The 16032-nt window shown below is 41.3% G+C and overlaps 2 protein-coding genes across 3 annotated transcripts in view; one reads left to right on the forward strand and one right to left on the reverse strand.

The window, feature by feature from the left end:
- NLG-3 (neuroligin 3) overlaps nt 1-16032 on the reverse strand; it is a 551048-nt gene that overhangs the window by 531497 nt on the left and 3519 nt on the right. The window lies entirely within an intron of this gene.
- NLG-4 (neuroligin 4) overlaps nt 1-16032 on the forward strand; it is a 260340-nt gene that overhangs the window by 237250 nt on the left and 7058 nt on the right. The window lies entirely within an intron of this gene.

A 16032-nucleotide genomic window follows, 5' to 3' on the forward strand; every position in this document is an offset into this window, starting at 1 on the left:
TCAAAACCAAGCATAATAATTTATTATTATACTGAGAAATTGACGGTGATTTTAACAATAAATATTCTCATTAATTGTACCATCGATATTGTATTGTTTAACTCTCACTGTTATATTATTTTGTTAATAATTTGACGAAATGATTTACTTGTTTTTTTTTTCTACTTTCTGTAAATTAATTATTTGCCCCTAAGCAATACGCGGTTGTTATAATATTATTATAAACAATTTTGGCCCGGCGTTGCGAATCTATGAAAGAAACGTATCGCGTACATTGTGAATCCAATTGACATACATGTATTCTTCTACTGCACTGATTCCGATCATTTTACTTCATTTTCCATTCCGATTAATTAATTTTATATGTTCTCCTGTTATTCGATATTTTGCTGTATTTTATTTCGTTCTGTATCCGTCATCCAAATATATTCGACCATACTCAACGGTATTGTAAAAAATTCATCGATTATCAGAGATATTTTTTAACCACTGTTCGTCGTCTCTCGAATTTCCACAGTTCGCGAAATCGAATCGTTTTGACGTATCTACGGATGGTTAAAAAAAAAAAAAAAAGAAAAAAAAAAACATCTCCCTGGGAAATATAGAAAAAAATATCCTATCAAGTTAGTATTTCGCCCATTGCGTTAAAACTGATATCTCTGTCGTCATGCGAAATTTTGTAAAAACCCCGCGTAGTATTTTCGCGTGTGATTTTCGTTTGCTGATTTTCAATCGGATGAAGAATTGTTGTTATTATTCTTATTTATTTAAGTTGTATTTTCTCTCTCTCTCTCTCTTTCTCTCTCCTTTCTCACGTGCTTTTCCGCAGCGAATTGGGTACGTAGCAATTTTTCGTTCAGGTATAGGACTCGAGGTCGAGGAGCGGCGATAGAATACCGAAGTGTTTCGCTAACGAACCAACGGATCGTATACATATATACATATATATATATATACATATATATACATATATGTACGAACGAACGCTTCAAAATTCCTATCCGAGAAATTTTACCTCCCGCGCCAAGTATTCGATGGATTAATATTCAACTCGCAATCAGTTTATTCAACGGCGAACAACGGACCCGAATCCTACGCTTCTGCCGAGGGTTATATCGGAGTTTCCACGGAGGCGGGAAACAAGACGAATAAAGCACACGGTCGTCTTGTGATTTTAACGATCCGATACACAAGTCCGCACGGGAAGAAGAGAAAACGAAGGAAACGAGACCGATCCACAGGTCTTGAGGCTGCGAACCGGCCACTTCCGCTTCCTTGGGCTCGATATTATGAAAAACGGAAGGAAAAGGAATAAACGCCAATTATCAACGCTTACGCAGACGTTGAATTACATTCGGACGGTCATCGAACAGGATGTGAAGTGATTGGGATTCTTTGAAAGTTCGCGATAAGATTTTGCGAAGAAAATAAAACGTTATGTTCTAATATCGGGATTCGCGATTATCTTTCTTTTTCATTTTATCGTCCTTGATTTATTAATACGTAATGAAAATTTGTAAAATTCGGAAAGGAAAATTTCATACAACTCGATGCGTGACATCCGTAAATTAGAGTTTGTCGATTTTTACTCCGGAATATGAAAATCAGCGACTCAATCAAAGCTCCCGGGTATAACGCGGTGTATATATTTATTGAAATTGAATTGGTAATTTGAAATATTACATCGTCAGCTCCGTGATTTTACATTCAATATCAGCCGAGTGAAATCTTGATGCAATAATGAATCGTGAATATTTTGATTTACCTATCGATCGCCTTTCGTAAGGTATTCTATTTTTCCTCTTTCTTTCCCCTCGATCGTTGTTGCTGTTTGTTCTTTTCGTTTTCTTCCTCTTCTTGTCTTTCTTGCAAATGAAGAATAAAAGAAAAAAACAAACACGATTCACCGGCGTTCGGTTAAATTGACTGAGATCCAAGTTCCGTAGCGGATGTCGATAAAGGCTCGTGATCGTGGCTTTGACCGTTTTCGGGCAGCGCAGACTTTTCCCCGAACCCCCCGACAGACGCGAAGTAAAAGAATTAGCGGGCAAAGGGATAACCGAAGGTAAACGAAACAGAGCCTGGAGCGGAACGAAACCCTTTGGGAATTTTATTATACATTCAGGAGGGGTTACGACACGCAATCTGCTGCAGCCTGAGCCCGCAGGATGTGTCCCGGATATTCGGGGAGCAAAAACCACCCCTATAGAAGGGTGACGGATACCCGAAGCTCCGATCTCTCGGATCTTCGGACGTGAAACGCGACCGCATCGACCTGCGGAAAATGGACGGGATCTTCTTAAAATCCCCCCGCGCGATAAAAGGGAATCCCGATCGCTAATGCCGCCGTCTTTTACCGCTCCCGAATACATATTATACATATACCTATACATATATACTATACATACACGCATGCGTACATAGATATATACGCGCCACGGTTCACCAGCGATTTTTTTTCACCCGGCCTAAAACTTCTTGCGACGTCCTAAACTGTTCCGATTCAATCTTCCTGCTTCGGCTCAAAGAACATTTTACGGCGATTAGAATTTTATCGCGAACTTATCACGCACCTGCGAAAGATTCATATTTTTGTCACTTGTTTCTTTATTCGACTGGTATGATTTCTGCGGTTAACCAGAATCACCAAAGCGTTTTATAAAATGTTATTAATTTCTTACCAATCTTGAAGGAAACAACGAATAAGATTCTAGAACAAAGTACAGAATATCCCTTTTTTTCCACGCACAACGATTCTCAAACACATTCTTCTAATTTACAAATTTCAAGATGCAGTTTGGTTTACGACGAGGAGGTTGAGACTCGTGAAATCCTGCGAAGTGTTTCGAAATCATACGAAATTTTTGCAATATGTTTTAAAATTGTGTGTAATATTGTAGAATTTCAAAAAATCGTTTCGATTCCCCGAAATGTTTGAGATGTTCTAATATTGTGTAATTTTGAAATGCCGTGTAGGCAAAAACTGACGAACGATTAGTTAGTTCTTCGGATCACAAGTACAGAGCGTAAAAACGGAGGAAATCGAATTTATTCCACATCTGAAAAGCTTCGGTCTATGAGTTATATTCTGATTCGGTGTCGTCGAATTTTCGTGGTTTGGTGATCGACGTGACCTTCTTGAAAATTTCACCCTACCGAGCTGCTGCGTTCCAACGCCAATCCAATTACCATTTGAATTTAATAAGACATTCTTCCAAAAACTATTCATAACTATGTACCGACATCACGTGACTCGGTGGATGAATGTTCAAATTTTCATCCGAACACGGATTGCGCTAAATGAGCGGAATTTTTTTCGTACGCAAGAACAAACACCTCGAATTATTTTTCCCTCTCTTATCTATCGGGAAATTGTAAGATCCGACATTTTTATCAATTGCCGAACGTCACGTAAGAACCACGCAGGTTTATCGAGAAGGGGATGTTTTCTTCTTTTTCTTTTTATTTTTTATTTACTTATTTATTTATTTTTGTCGTATGAATTTTCAGCACGGAGCAGTTATATTACATAAGTCGAATCGCGCGGAATATTGTATGTGGAAGTGGGAATAACTTTCGGGTTCTTATATTATGACCGGTGCGGTGGAGTAAACGGTGACTCAAGAATAAATTATTGTTTCCGTTGCAAAAAGGGGGGTGAAGAAAAATGCATGTTACACTGATGTAGATTTGAGGGGGGGAAAGTTTATTCTATTTATACGTGATATTTTTCAAAGTAACATTAACATTTCTGGAAAATCCGACATCGGATCGGTATCGACATATTCTTACGATCAATGTTGCAAATATCGAAGAAAGAAATTCTTCAACTGGAATCATAATGATGATAATAATAATAATAATAATAATAATAATGATAATAACAGTCAAAATAATCAATAATAATCAATAAAACGGCGAAAGAATGTAGAGAACGCAAACTAGCAATATGTAAATACCAAGGTACACAGAAGGGATGCCTGCAGCTGTTTCTTTGACGGGAAATTGTGACGATAATATCGTTCGATTCAAGTCGAGAACCGGGCGCTGTAAAAATTATATGGGAATACCTTAGAGGACTGGAATTATAAAGTAGGTACTCAGGAATTCCACCCTTGCGAGGTTAATATCGTGAATTTATTTGTGTCCATCATCGACAGGATCGCCTCTCTCTCTCTCTTTCCATCTAAATTCCCATTTTTTCAAGCTGGGTCGTAAAATTCATGCTGACGATGCACCGTATATCGTTAGTCGCGAATAGGGAATAAATAAAATTTGATTCAAAGATGTACGGAACGTAAAGTCAGGCGAAAAATGTGTGGAAACAGGTGTTCTAAAAACTTTAACCGAAGCTACGTTCAATCCGATTGGTAGAAAATCGTTGTGGTTCAGAAAAAATATAACTACTTAATTTCAAGTATAAAAACACCTCGTTAATAGCCAAGTCCGAGAAATACATTATTCCATTTTTTCACCATACATTCTATGAGGTTTGTAGGGTTACGATTAAAACTAGCTCGTTGAATTCATTCACAGAGGAATTTTCTACGAACGGTCTAAAATTTTTTCTAGGACTTGTCAGTTGATGAAAAAGAAAGAATACTCATTCGTACAATCGTTGTGATTGACGGGTGATAAACTTATGGCTTAGCAAAAAGTTCGTTCACATTGTTGTCGAAAATGCAACTTAGAAGATATTACCAGGATTCGTGTATGATTAAAATGAGCTTTATTATTCTTCGGAGTAAGACGAGCAGTATGGGTTTTTGCTGGGTCATTCTTGCAACCCAATATCTTGTTGGTAATACACCGATCGGCCTCTTCAAGACCAATCGTCTTGCGGCAACATAGCCAAAGACCGATCCAGGAGTCTTTCCAAAATTCCCCCTATTGAAGATCCTCGTCAAACCAGACCAATGCAACGGACAGGATAATTTCAGACACCAGACGAAACGGTACGAAATTAAACGCAGAACCAATTAAGACCTCAGACAGTTCAGAACTCATGGAAATTACAAGCAATGCAGATTATTCTAAATTATACAATATTGATATACAGAAACTTCGATATTTAGTATAATGATCGCGAGTCGATTACAGAGAGTCATATAAGTGTATAAAATCGTTGTAAAGCCAAACGTTGGAAATCGATTGAAAAAATTTCGCATTGTTATTAAGTGTGTATTCAAATTAAAGTGTTGTGTAAAAAAAGAATTACTTGAATCGCGCATAGCATAGAGACAGGCGGAATGAGAAATCAATACGAGCAGATCATAGAAGTGAACGTGACAAATTTTGTAAATCGAACTCAAGTCTAAAACCATTCGGACGGTACGCTGTTAACATATATAAAAAGCGTATAAAAATTTTTCACCTACATCGGGGAGACTTTTTGTCTTTAGGTGTAACTAGACAAGCTTCAGTGACTCTATTTCCAAGCCCTCGTTTCGCCACGTCTTTCTTTGAGCACTTTTTCAACCCAACCGCACACACTTGAACATAGAATCGTGTTCGTTGATCGGCAGGGAGAGATTTTGCATGCTGTTGCACACGACAAACGTGCGGATAAAAATTGGTGGAGGCGGTGTTGATATCGGTCGCTGGTATTCAATACGACGTCCCTGACACAAAAGGATAGCTGTATCCCGGGGGTGTTCAACCTTAGCCCCGAGAAATTCCCGGAGGTACCTGATCCGTCCAACGACCCGTTCCACCTCCTCGACTTCGGCTTCGGCATCCGCTCTTTGTCTCTTCTAACTCCTTCGTCCGATGGGACAATGCTCCAGCGAGTAGCCGTTGGACGGCCGGTCTTCGATAGAGTCCATTGTGGCCTCACAATCGGGAAATGGGATTGGTCGTCGATGATGGATAGATTGATTCGATGCGAAACGACTCGCCTTATCCATTGGTTCTCGTAATTTATCGCGTCCGAGGTACCACTTGAACCGATCGCCTCTGCGGAGACCGTCTTGCGCTCTGAAGTACCATTGGTTCATCGTAAACTCGCGACTAATCGTCAGTGAATCAACTAAACGCGAAATTCGAACGTACGAATGTGGTCTAAGACATCTACGTCGTCTGGGCAATTTTTGTTACGGACTCGTCTGCCTTCGGACACCTTTCGAACAGGCTTCAGGATTTCAAGAAAATCAAGAAACGTCCTCTTCTTGGGATATTAAAAAATTTTTTTCGCGAAGACTCGTAGAATCGGAACGATGGATTACAATTCATTGGAACGTCGTGAATAATTATTACACGTCACATCGTTTCGTTCGGTTTGAAAATACCTGGAAGAATTCCATTCCGACGTTTTGCTAAGGCTGACAGACGGGTGAAATGCACAGGGTTCTTTGCATCGTTGAAAATTCCAAAGACACGACGGACGGCAAGTGGAACGAGTAAAGCAGGGTAAATGTGACACATGGCGGTGGAGCTGAGGCGGCAAGAACGTCCAATTTCCTGTCTGAAATGCGCTTCGTCGGCGCACGGATGCATCAGTCGATGCGATGTCCAGACCAAGCATCATCCGGAAGGTTTCGGGCTCGTCCGAAGTCCGAAGTCGAATTAATATATAGGCACGTAGACGTGTTGAGGCCTCGGCACAATCCGATTCGACAATGTTTGAACACGGACTCGGCCGACCGAGTAATCTCGGCTAATTCAATACCAATTAGCAGGTTGCGCCGCCCATGGTGAGACACTCTTGGATCACCGGAGCGGAGCGTTGAAGCCTCGCTCGGCACGGATATTAAGACGGAATTCGAATAACGTGTTTACTTACTCGCAGCCCTGCCGGGGCTTTAATGATCTCTGCCACCCCTCTACACCCCCCCGAAGATCTTCACCCCTTCCCCCGAGTAATCTCTAAGAAGAGTATCCTTAGCTTGAATTAATGCCGAGGAAGCTGCGGGACACTTTTCAATCTCTGACGCCTTATGACCGCATCGTGACAAATTGGAAACGGAGGCTTTTGTGGCTTTTTAATACACTCAACGTTCATCGATGAGTGAAGAGAGATCGAACACGTCGCGCGAATAATGGAAAAAGGGTCTGAGCGACGAAAAGTCCGAGTTTTTTTTTTTTTTTTCTACTTTTCATTTATCGCTGATCAATGGGAAAACTATCGAAACGGGGAAAGAACGCTGTTTTATTTTACAAGAGAGATTTGAAAGCAGAAGGGCGCAAGCGCCGTTAACGAAATTTCTCGACTTATGCCAAAAGGACGTGTTCAGAAAAAAAGAAATGTAAATTTTTTTTCCGAATACGCACTTCTGGCATTCATTTAATGGAAAATATTATGCCGACTAATTTGCATCCGTCATTTAATCGGTTCCGTTATTTTGAATTTTGGAACTCTGATTTCTGATTCGGAATCAGCTGTTTCAAAATCTATCCTTCACCAAACTACAGTCGAATCGATACAGTGCAAACATGTTTCTCTTCTTTTGAAATACCCACGTATATGTGTCATAACCCAAGAGTGGCGCAACTTTTTTCACCGATACATGTGTGACTCAAAGTCAAGGAGTTAAAGGGGTCGTCTAGTGTGAAAAAAGAGTTTTTTTCCATGGTTTTTTTGGCTATTTTTTCAAGACAAACCATTGAAACAAAATTTCTCATACTTTTCACGTTGTATTTATTGACATTTAAACAAACCTTGTACATTTTTTGGGGACGAAGTATTAAATATAACTTAATGTGCGCTGCTCGATGGGGGAAAGTGTTTAAAAAAAAATGTAGCCATGATATCTCAAAAATTACTGAACCGTCCGATCCTGCTCAAATTTTTACAACATCTTTATTATACTTATACTTATCGCGTAAACTAGGATAATCATGATTGCTTTGGTAGTTTTTGTTTTGTTTCTTCGACGAGACTCTTAAACGTTCGTGAAGTATACCGGACGCAAGATAATCCATAGTTCAAAAATTACCAAAAACTAAATTTGTAGTGTTCACCCCTCTAACAATTGGCTTTAATTATCGAGAAATTCACAATTTGTGTCATTAATTTATAATTTTGAAGAATAAAAGGGTCAACAATTCGATCTAAACGTCTCGATAACCGATACATTTACCTCAGAAGTGTCGAGAATATTCAATAGCACATTGAATAAAACGGGTCGACAATTTATCGTATCATCACTGATCAGATCTGACATTGTGAGGGAAATCAACACTTCTTTTCGAACTGTATAATCTGCATAATCTGTAAGCACGATAGGTATTATAACTAAGCAGCGGGGTGAACGTAATTTGGTATCGCTTAATGGTGCAAGCTTGTTTATATTTTCTTTCAATCAACCGAGCCTTCGGCTAGATTGTTACACGCGTCAATCGCCGAAGTTGATCGTGAAACGAAACGCCAGCTGTTATCGCTGCCACCTTGCAAACACCCCTTCATTCGGTCTGCCTAATAATTATCCTGCCCTCCCCGTTTTTTCTTCCCTTGCTTCTTTTTTGACAAGTTCCATTTGTTCCACTGTCGTTAACGGTCCGTGAATCTGTTAATTCAGGACTGGCTGACGAAGGGGGAAATTATCACAGCTTTGAGATAAAGGCTGCGCCAGTCAGATTGTTTGTTTCGGACAGCGACTCTCTCTCTCTCTCTCTCTCTCTCTCTCTCTCTCTCTCTCTCTCTCTCTCTCTCTGATTTGTTTAAGCCTCGGTCGAATAAATTCCAAGAAATGTGTGCCTCTGAATTTTAGGCCAGCCACGGCTGTTGCGTTTACATTTTTACCGAGTCGGTACAAAAACAAAAAAATAAATAAAAATAAGGAGAGAAAACGGTGAAACAAACTTCAAAACTACCCAAGTGCCTACAACGATCTTTTGCCGTCTGTCGTCGATGAAGCCACGATAAAATGTGTAACAACGTAACTCTCTTTTTTTACGTTGTATACCGAATCATTCTTTTCATGCCGTATATCATGTATTTTTTTATAATGGAAAGACAGTTTGAGATGGGGAAAAAGGGATTTGAAAGTACCTTATCGAAACTGTAGCGTTTGTACGCGCATGTGTGTGAAAACTGTGTATATTCAAGCGATAAATTAATGTGTGCTCGAACCGAATCCCGTGGGGAAATTTTTTGATGGAAATCCTTGAAAATACTGTTTTCAGCTATAATACAAATTAAATTCCCAACAGAGTTAAAGCGAATGAAAATTCAAACGGAAACCTGAAACCGCAACCTCATTTATACATGCAAAAAACATGATACTTTTCTCGCTTGGAATTTACAATTGAAAATAATCAGATTTTCAGCCATTGGAAAAATTTACAACAATTAATTTTTTCTACAGTTCAAATAATCCGAAGAGTCGAAAACAAATGGAGAAAAAGACTTTCCCATTTTTCGTCCAAATCGTGAAAACGTCCCGAGGACAAAATTCTGAAAAAAAAAAATGAAATAAAAAAAAAAAAAACACCGCCGCTTCGAAATTTCATACAAGTACAAAACGTAAGCTTTACCAACCAACCACGCACGTGAAACGTTTTGGTCAACCCGATGCACACGATGAGACATTTTAGCGTGTGTGTCCGCAGAGGGGGACAAAATAGCTTGCTCGGAATTTGATCAAAGGAATTAGTTGGTGAAATTAGAGTTCCTTTGCGGTCAATCCGACGCTTCCACTTCTACACCTCATCCCGTAAGCCGTTTCGTCCTCGTCGTGTGGAGTTTGGCGTTGTATGACTTCGGAAACTAAACGCCGAATGACCGAAGCCAGACGATCGTTGCTAATTGGCCAGATATCGTCAACCCCACCGGTTGTTTCCAAGTCCAATCGGAATGGGCAAAGCGTAGAGCTTCTGGTACCCCATTACAGATACGTGACGCGGAGGCCCGATCGCTACCTCCGGTTCCTGATTGCGGCTTCTACTTCACTTTTCTTCTTCACCGAGTTAGTCACAGAATTCCCGGGAATTTCCGGGCCCCGATTCAACAACCGAAACCACTGTCATCTCACCCCGTTTCATATCCTGAGCGACATTTCAGAGTGAAAACTTCATTTCCGCTGTCTCCGGTGCATTTCCTGCAAGAATATTGGTGTCGGTATGCAGCTTGACGTTTATGTATAATTTATTGTGACTACGCGGTTGAGAACGAGTCGAAAGTCGTCCTGCTGTGAAATCGCAGTGTCAAATGGGGCAATCTTAAGGAGTTTTGAGGATGGTGTCTGTTTTACCGCCCGTGCGACCTTGTTTCGCTGTCAATCACGAACGATATTCAGTCGGATGACCGTGTCTTCCTCGAATCATGGATTGTTTTCGCGCTGCTCTGTAAATTTGCTCTTATTCGTTCCGCACAGCGATCTCGTGTCCGAATAACTAAAGCGTGCACGCCTGATTGATGCCGGATTTATTTATAAGAGGCTGGGAAATTCCGCCGTCAGCGATACCTTGGCGGCAGACGGACGCGAGAGGCGATAACATTATGTCCCAGATTTTCCCTGGAAGGCCAGCGCGCTGTGTAAGCCTGTATTACCAATGATCTGAAATTATTCCGAGTCCCACGAGTCGAACAACGCAAAGTGACGTTCCGAGCAAAATGCGAAACGTCAGCCTCGCGTTGGTTCAAGCACACGCAAGCGTGGTCGTGTAGCCGTAGTTACCGATTTTGCGGATCGTCGTCAAGGCTGCGAAACTCTGCGAAATACGGCGAAGCATCGCTAACGCCAAGATGGCGAGGTATTGAAATTCATTATTTGCAAAGACGTAGAGTTTCATACGAGTTTCATACAGTTTTGTGTACATCGCCGTAATTGCGTTCCGAATTTCAGCAGTAACCGAAGCATTTTGGAGAAAATTTGACAGTTTCATTTAGGCCATCAGTTTTGTCAAACATTTGAAATATTTTCAACAGGTTGAGCATTCAAATACTGATATCCGCAGCTATAGTTCGGAGCTGAGTCATCAGGAGCTCGCAAACGTTTTTAGGAGTTTAAATGAAACGCTCAAAACTCTTTAAAGCATGAATTTCATTGAGAATAACGTATATTGATTCTTTGGTTATACAGAACGATTTAATCGAGAACGGGTAAAGGTTGAAATCTATAAAGGTTAAAAAAAATTATTATAAGGGTCGATGATCGATTTTGTAGACTTTTTGAATTTATAAAGTTGAAGTGTAGAAAAATAAAATATGGAATCGTCAAAGTTGTGACGATTCTATTTGGTTTTCGCTGGCTATATTCTTATTCGTTCTGATAATTCTGCATTTTAGGTATCTTTACCTTGACCTTTTGTTCATTTGAAGTTTCTTACTCCACCTTTCCAAATTTTGACATCCTGCGCAATAAATCTTAGCGTCTATGAAAATTCGATATTGTGTCCTGTCCGCTTTCTGATCTTTCTGAATTTTTACCCTGGGGAAACACTTGACTCGATTCAGAAAAAAGCTTCATCAACTGCATACGAAGCGATTCGTAAAAATTTAATTAAATTTTCATCACTGCTTCAAACGACAGTTTGATCGAGTTATTACGTTACACAATAGTGCCAAAGTATATAACGCTTGTTTTCAATGCCTGTATTGTTCAAAAATAATTTTTTAATCGAAACCATTATCAAAACTCTCTTTCGACAGTTTTATCAAATCATCACACAATTCGCAGAAATATTTACCAGCAACTTTTTTAATCGCATAGACCGTTACGGTCAATAAATCTTTTCACATTTTTCTCTCCTCGGTAAAATCTCACAGTTTTCATAATACCATTTGAAAAATTCTATCACATTACACGCAACGTCGGTGATGAACGCGCAATGAAAAATCTACGTCTGCAGACTCTTGTCAAAAAATTATGCAAATTATATTTTTTCCGCACGTGAAAACGTAGACCCCTATCAAAAACAAGTAAAAAATAAAGATGAAGAGCGAGAGCGGAGAGGAAAGGGGGAGAGGGTGGGAAAGTTTTCGGATTCCGGTGTGCGTCGTCCCCGACGAAATTCCGAATTCCTCGACAAAATTGGCCAGATATTTTCAGCGTCATTTTTCTTGAATTCCCTTCTCTGTCCGCGGTTGGCTTTTCTTTCGCATGAACAAACTCGACTCCCCCCGATTCGAAGGGGATGGAAGGTGAGCCCCGAGACGCGGGAGAAAAACGTGGACTCTTGTCTCCGTTCGCTTCTCGTATACGGAGAGTTGTGAAAAACGCACTTGATATTCAACCCCCGGATTTTCGCGGTGCTTGCGCAGACGCGGAAGAGCGCGAGCTTCGAAATGCTCAGCGAGATGCCGCCGCTTGCCTACTCTTATACCTATGCCTATTCACCCCGGTCGGCTCGTTCCGCGACGTTCTCCACCCCCGCAACCACCCCCCAACCGTAAACCGTGTGTTCGATGGAGGGAAAACAGCTTGTGAATAGCACCGTACTCGCAGTTCTTAGGATAATAAAATAGGCATTGACTCGCAAAAATCGCTGATCCTCCCCCTTAACCATGCTTACATATAGCTGACACCTCACGGAAACGCGTTGGTGAGTATATAAAAGCTTAAACTACATTCTTCACCGTTACCCGTATGGAAATACACGGGACGAAGACGTCGAGTGGCGGACGACGATTAGGGTTCACCACCGCATGTTTCCTTGTCGTCGATATTTCCGCTTATACAGCCTCTTTTCTCTCGTGCTTGTGATTTTTTCTTTTTTTTTTTTTTTTCTATACTTATTTCGTTTTTTACTCCACCCGGATCGGAAAATATGGACTCGGAATGAAATATCAAGTTATACGTATAGGATATACTTTTAAGGATTGATGGGAGGAGGTATTTTGGATAAAGATATCAGGCGCCATGTGTGCATGCGGGTACATATTTATATGTATATATTTATATATATGTAATATATATACACACACGCACACTTAAATATGCATGCCGGGACAGGGATAAGAAAATCTTATCGCAAACCCTTCAAGGTAGGTTCAAGGTATGTACATGGCCAATGTAGATACATACACGTTGAGAATCGCAGCTTATTGATTTTGAGGGTGAAATGCTGGGGGGACGTGAGTCTTTCATTCCAAGGCCGCATACACCGTTTTTTATTACGCCCATCCCCCATCCCTCTACGGTGAATCTTACGAGGATTCTTCAACTTTGCGGAAAACATTTCGGGGGATAGAACGTGTATGTAGAAGGTAAAGGTATTATTAGGCACAATCTGCACACACGAGGATATATCGGCTGTCTTTAAACTTCGTTGAAACGTGTACAACTTTTTTTTTTTTGCCGAGGGTCGAAGGAGGGGGTTGTTTCTTCTTTGTAATATAGAGTTTTAAAATGTCAGAAACAAAAAGAAAAAAAAAAAAAACACTGCCGAACACCGATAAAATGAAACTTTTGAAAACAAAGGTCAGAGTGGAGATAGGTACCTATTGCAAGTATAATTGTAGAAATTTTCCTGTGCTCAAAGCACAGGGTGTGCAGGCTGTTTATGACGTTGCGTTATTCTCCACTGCAAGCTTTTTTTTTAACACACATTTATGTAATAATATGCCGCAGAGCTGGTTTTTGGCTGTAGGATTTGAAGAGACGTGTATTTATTTTTACTCATTTTTCCTCTTTCTCTCTGCAAATGGAGTCTTAACTTACCTCGCGCATTCACTCGCTTCGCTCACGTTGTACGATATATTTAGAGTCGCGTAGCTGGCAGAGCAGTGCGTTCTCCTTTAAATGGCCAGCTGGAGGCGGGAAAGTGAGGGAGGAGAAAGAAAAAAAAAAAAAAACAAGAGAAAAAAGTACCTCCCCGGAGAGACGGGAGTTAGTCGGAGGCCGGATTCCCTTTTGCACGTACCGAACTGAACGAAGGGTTGACGGAAAGGAGGGTGGAGGAACGAGGAGAGACGTGGAAAAAGAAGAAACCGGGGGTAAAAACAGACGAAAAGAAAGCTAGGAGAAGAAAAGGCAAGCATTGGGACCACCATACTTTAGCTGCCTTTCCGAAACAAAAGGGTTAGAAACTCCGAAGGTTCTTGGGGAAGGGGGAAAAGGGACGAAACGTGCGTGTAGGTAACGTGTACTCTCGGCTCGCCCAACGAGAGAGCTTCTGCTAACTTTCCCGTTTGTTTTCCACTCCTCCGCTCCCTTATATCCCACCCGGCAAAGTATCTCCGAATCTCGTTTCCGTAAATTTAGAGGGTGAAAGCGCCAATTATTGATCATACTGCTCCGCGTTCACGTGCCATCAATTTCGATTTTACACTTTCTATACAATTACAAGAATTTGACGGAAAGGGGGAGCATTTTAAACCAGCTGAGTTCTCTCTTTCTTCTTCCCTCATCGATGGTCGATAGTAATTATTCGTGATTAATTGATCCGTAAAAAGGATAACAAGAGGAATAAAGCCCAATTTCAATTATATATAATATATACAGATTCGCCCGAAGTTTGGATAATTTTAATTTTTTTTGTAGAAGTAGATGAGTAAACATTGTGTGAATTATTTTGCAATCAACTTGAAAGTTACCGAGTTTTCGGTCTACGGAGAAGTTGACTAGTGTTTATAAACCGAATGGCAGCCGGTTGAATCTGAGACAAAACAGGTGGATCGATGATACGATTGTTGTTTCCGAAACTCAACAAGGTGGAAATTTGTCTCGAGTTTAAACAGCAATCGGAAGCAACGATATTATCGTATTTGACAAGGCATTAAAGCTGCTCTCCGGTCGGCGATACTCGCGAATGAATAATTAATTACACGGGACGTTGGAACGGATGCTTGGCGTAGAAATTGTTTGAAACCAGGGACAGCTTGAAGGGACGAAAACGGCGGGTACGATATTATTTTGCGATTGTAGTGGAGGCTAGGATATTTGCAGATGAGTTATCCGTTGGTATTGACGACATTTCGCGACTCGTCTTGTCACGGCTTGATCCTAAGCCCCCGTAATCCTGATAAGCGAAGTCCTTGCAAGGGGCGACACAGCTGCTATCCAGATCCTTGAAATTTTCGGGAATTTGAGAGCGCGGACGCGATTAGCGCGCGCATTACGCAAGTGGGGGTTTAAAATTGCGAAGGCTGGAAAAGAAAAGGTTGGCGATAAAATATGTATGGGAGGATTTTTCACCAGCGGTGAGGCTGCGGCGACTCGATCTATAAGCTGAGGCGGCCGAGTACCGGACGTTGGCTTTCCACGCCGGAAATGGCGCCCACCCTACGTCCCCTTTATCCGCACTTGGCGATTCTGAATTTTCTAGCACGGGTCATGAAAGGTCAGTCGGACATTTTTCCAATATGGGAAATTGAACGTCGTTATATGGAAAAGGTCGGCTCGGATTTGAAAACGATTTCCATACCCGCACGGTCGGCTCTTTGAATGCTACTCGTCGGTTGACGGAACCGCGCGCCTTCTTCTTTGGCTCGCCAATATTCCGTTGCGCCACCGCTGGGCTTCCCCGAAAGCGAAAGCGAAAGCGAGGAGCCTTCTCGCGAATCTTCTTCAGGGTTCAAAGAACCTCCTCGAAAAGAATGGGATCCGGCTACTTGACTTAACGATGATCAGCTCCGATCCCACCGTCCGGCGTAACTGCGTCTCGGAAAATGATATTCGCGGATATCCGGGAAAAGGAGAAGAGTCCGGGAGGATCAAAGAGGCATCTCTGAAAGCAGCCAGTCGAGCAGTGGAAGCGAACTCTCGTTATACTTGAACCATTCTCTCCGCCGGATGATTCCACTTTCGACTTTCGACTCGCACTCGGCGAGTGATCATCCCGATCCCCGATACTTGGCACAGGACTACGTACAATTTTCACCCCAAAGTTAACCCCCGCGGTTCAATTTCATGAACGAACACCTCGCGCGATAACTCAGATACTTGCATATAATACACCGATGTATTCCTTCGAACTTTCTTCTTCCGGCACGTATCGAGGCGCCATTTATCAAAATGGTATTGCCGTAGGTAAAATACACACACCGGTATATGATATATATATATATACATACATACATGTATATACGTGCGCGGCAAGGTGAACCATCGGTTGAACGTGTATCGGTATACACGGGGAATAAATCGAAAC

This window comes from Neodiprion pinetum, chromosome 3, assembly GCF_021155775.2.
Source record: "Neodiprion pinetum isolate iyNeoPine1 chromosome 3, iyNeoPine1.2, whole genome shotgun sequence".
Lineage (NCBI taxonomy): Eukaryota > Metazoa > Arthropoda > Insecta > Hymenoptera > Diprionidae > Neodiprion > Neodiprion pinetum.